The 4,609-nt window shown below is 41.0% G+C and overlaps 1 long non-coding RNA gene across 1 annotated transcript; it reads right to left on the bottom strand.

The window, feature by feature from the left end:
• Positions 1 to 263: 263 nt before the first annotated feature.
• Positions 264 to 3,444, bottom strand: LOC311440100. Its single transcript, XR_014695210.1, has 4 exons — positions 3,366 to 3,444; positions 2,374 to 2,476; positions 1,679 to 1,737; positions 264 to 1,057 (listed from the first exon to the last, which is right to left on the bottom strand). It is a non-coding gene; the product is annotated as an uncharacterized lncRNA (long non-coding RNA).
• Positions 3,445 to 4,609: the final 1,165 nt, after the last annotated feature.

Here is a 4,609-nt window from a genome sequence, read left to right as displayed (position 1 = left end):
TAAATACCCATTGGCTTCAAGAATTAAAAAAATAAAATAAAAATAAAATTCAAACAGCTGCCTTGTCTATACATAATCAGAACCACTTGGGATTCCTCAGGCTATGAATGCTATCAGGAAAGAATGTGATATTTTTTTTCTTTCCACCTACATTTCTGGGTACAATATCATGTAGCTTTTGAAGGCAATGAATGTCATTGCTTTAAATTTATAACATATAACATTAATATTGACTTGTTAAAAAACTGTATGTTTAGTTGAATATTACTTTATTCATTTGCCCACAGGTTGATAATTACTTATGTACAGTGACAGGTCTGAAGACCACGTTTCTCCTGTGTTCCACAAAATGGATCAATAGCATTCTAAGGGCAGAGAAATCTGACCCTGTGCTGTTTAATTAGTGTGCACAAAACAATTAGAAAAATATTTTGCCAAAGTAGTTATTGATGCTCTTATATTTTCCTCTTCATCTTCTGTGTTCCTGTGATGGCCCAGCCACTTCAGAGTAGTCTGCCTCATCTTATTCTTCCTTCCCAGTCTGAGTAGGATTTCCTCTGCTTTCTAAATGACCTGACTTGCTCATCCAGTTCTTCACCTTGGATACAGGGGCAACTGACATATACATGGTACATGATACAGGGGCACAGCCTGTTTGCTTGGCCAGGCCACAGGGGTTACAATGGCATTGATTGAATGGCTCTGTAAGCATAGGCCAAGCCCCAGCATGTTGCTGTCTTTCGTGTCTCTTTGGAATCGTCAGGGTGATGACACACCTTTTTGAAGCTTTTTGACAGTTTTTTGGATTTTACATTTGTTCAGAGGTGAATTTCCGAAGCGCTGTCGGTGCTGACTGCTGTAGATGCCTGCTCATATCCTCCCACACTCCTGCCACTCATAACTATCCTGCCTCAGGCCAGGTCTCTAGATGGCATTCTGAAGTAGTTTGTTAACTTTAAACAAAATTTGAAGTGCATTCAGGAGACGTAATAATAAGAACACGCTGGTTTGAACATCCCAAGGATATTTGAAGTTTTGAAGAGCTGTCGTAACTAGCCTGCAAGAGAACAGGGGGGTGAAGGAGAAAGGGAGAATGAAAAGGGGGGAAAAACATCTCTCTGTCCCTTCTATAGGTGGTCTACCTGAACAAAAAAGGTAGAAGGTGCAATTATTAGTAGTTTCTGAGATATAGTTCCCGAAGTATGGAGTTGACAGCAATGCTGAGTCCAAATACCAGATTAGTCTCATGATCATTAATGGCTCAGCATAACATCATATGATACGGAATATCCTTTTGGCTAGTTCAGGTCAGATGTCCTAGTTCTGTCCCAGCTCCTGCTGCAACCCCAGCCTGCTCACTGGCAGGACAGTATGAGAAGCTAAATCCTTGGCTCAGATTCTCAGCCACAAAGTTTTCATTAAGTGTGCTCGCTATGAGAAAGACACAGTGCATTTGGTAGATCAAGTCCTTCACCAAATCACCTAATACCACTAGGATTCAACTTTTGGTCTTCAGTTTATTACCTGCAGTGCCTTAGAGGCAAAAGGTTGCAACAACCAGTCTTCTGTATATGTTTCCTTTTACTTTTATACAGAGAAATGAAGATAAAAATAATGTATGCAAGAGAAGAGGTGTAGCTGCAAGACTGCTCAAAAAGATATATAACTCATTTCATACCCTTTCAAGAGGTGATATTCTCCCTCTTCATCCTTAAGGAACTCCTTAAACCCTCAAAACTAGAAGTAGAATTACTTCATGGTGATCTCATTTTTTTTTAGGCATGAACTTATGAAGTTGCTAATCCAGTCTTTTATCTTGTATTCACAATTATAATGTCAAGATTGAATAATCTGCCTTTATCTCCAGGGTGACAGCTATGTAGGAACTTCAAAAGGGACAGTTTTGCCAGCATCTAAAGACTCTTGTTAATTACTATCGTGAAGTAAAGCAGGATGAAAAATGTTATTTCTTCTTGACAGTGTTGTAAAAATATCAGTGATGAAGCAGTACATTTTAAGTACCTTAAGAATGCATTTAACTGAGATCAAGACCATTTCATCATGGTGCAGGCTAATCTCTATGAGATACAATATAAAAAGACGTGTGTGGCATTGATGGTTTAGAAAGCTCATAATTAGAAATAAAATATTTTGATTCCATTTTTCTATTGAAATAGGCTAAAATGAGTTTGTAATAATGTTGATACACAGTGTACAGGAAGGCTTGTATTGTTATAAGTGTCTTGTAAATAAAATTTAACTTCCATTTTCTTATCTTTTCATGTTGTATATTCCAGCTTTATGCTGTTTTGACTGCTGTTAGACTTAAATGACCTAATTAGTGTAAAGCCAGATTATATATGTTAATACAACCTGCAGCAAGCAATGTGTTGCCAGCAGAGAATATGAAGTGTATCAACCGTATGCCCACATTCCTCCAGGGCTGGGATTCTGCATTGAGCGTAAGTTCGTCTTTCTGGTACATGTGGAGAGACAGAGGCCAAGTGAAACTCTGCAGATGGGTGAATGGAGTGGTATTTGCTCCATAGGCTACAAGAGCCATATGAAAGAACTCGTTAGGTCAAACCAGTAGTCTTAGACCCATGGCCAACAACTATGGCTACATTCTCATCTTTTAAAGTGGTGGTATCATGCTAGTTTTTTCATAAATTATGGAAGTCTAATATAAATAAGTGCCCAAGCAGTCACCTTGGTATTACTAAGGGGAAAGTAAGTACTTCATACAGCCTAATGAAAGATAAAAATAAGGCTGAGGTTTTCAGAAAATATGTAGTATCTTATTTACTTTTAAAATCTGATTTAATATAATATACTACTATTCATATCACTAAAAACTTATTAAAAACACTAGATAACTTAAAGCTGAATTGACGTTGGTGCAAGAACATAGAGTTTCATGACTAAACACTTGGAGAATGGTAATTCTGTGAGTTTAATATTACATCAGCGAAGGTTTTGAATGGTAGTTAGTCATAGAATTTTGAAGGTTGGAAAAGACCTGCATGATCATCTGGTCCAACCATCACCCTACTACCAATATCACCACTAAACCATGTCCTGAGGCAGGGAGTGGGAAGGCTGGGCCTGCACCCGATGCCCCCTGGACGAGGGTTGCCTGTGGGCTGTGTTTGCGGATCGGCCGCAGGGACAGAAGCTGTGCAGGTGCACGTTAATAGCGCCTTTATGGCCTATGCAGCACTGCGCAACAACGAAGGCACACAGTTATTGAATCATAGAATAATTAGGATTGGAAAAGACAGCTAAGATCATCTGGTCCAAACATCCCCCTGCCACAAATATCACCCACTAAACCATAAACCATGCCCTTAAGCACCAGCTCCAACCTTTGTTTGAACACCCTCAGGGGCAGTGATACCACCACTTCCCTGCACAACCTCCTCCCAGTGCATGACCTCTCTTTCTGAGAAGAAATGTCTCCCAATTTCCAACTTAAACCTCCCCTGGAGCAACTTGAGGCCATTCCCTCTAGGCCTATCACTAGTTATCTGTGAGAGGAAGTCAACACCCAGCTCCCCACCACTTCCTCTCAGGTAACTGTAGAGAGCAGTGAGGCCTGCCTTGAGCCTTCTCTTCTCCAAACTAAACCATCCCAGTTCCCTCAGCTGCTCTTCACAGGCCTTGTGTTCCAGGCCCTTCGGCAGCTTTGTAGCCCCTCTGAACATGTTCCAGGGCCTCGATATCTTCCTTGAAGTGAGGGCCCAAAACTGAACACAGTACTTGAGGCCACACTGTGGCCTCACCAGACCTGAGTACAGGTGAATGATCACCTCCCTGGTCCTGCTAGCCACACTATTCCTGATAAAAGCCAGGATGCCATTGGCCTTCTTGGACACCTGGGCAACTTGTCAGCTCATGTTCAGGTGAGCATCAATCAGCACCCCCCGATCCTTTTCCTCTGCACAGCTTTTGACCCAGTCTCCACCAAATGGCTGTTGTTCCAAAATCCTTATGCTGCTAGTAGCTCATAAATTATGCCCTTAAGAGAGATCATCTTATGAGTATAAAGGGAGTAAGCAATTGCAGAGACTTTGGGTAAGGGGAAGAAGAACCACCCTCCCTTGTTGCTATGCTTCACATCCCAAAAATACAAGATTTGGCAGTGGTTATTCACAGTTTCCCTGCAGGAACTCCACTGTGACTGTACAAGGGATGACAATTCAGATGATATGAAGCAGTCCCTGCTGCCAACAACTGATTTTAGCAGTGCTGCTCACTTGTTTGCCTACATGTGCTGCGTTTGTGCTTTGCGATGTCTTGAAAAACATCTAAAAATAAAGGGAAGCTGGAATATTCAAGTGAGATAATACTGCCTCCTGGCAATGGAGAATCAACAAATGGAATGTTCCTTGTGTCTGTATAACTTTGTAATGGTGTCAGCAGTATGAAAACTGCAGATATAACATATCTAGTCCAGGCTTGGAGTCTCTCCCTGCATAACAGAAGGAAATGCTGAGTGTGTGTGGCTTTCCCTGTGTACATAATTTCTTTTATTTCTTTTACTTATGGAAGAGATGAAATTCTGAAACAGAAGCTGAGTGCATAGATCATTGTGGTTAAATGGGGGGTC

Source organism: Aythya ferina (genome assembly GCF_964211825.1).
Source record: "Aythya ferina genome assembly, chromosome: 7".
NCBI lineage: Eukaryota > Metazoa > Chordata > Aves > Anseriformes > Anatidae > Aythya > Aythya ferina.
This window is presented reverse-complemented; position numbering and strand designations above follow the sequence as displayed.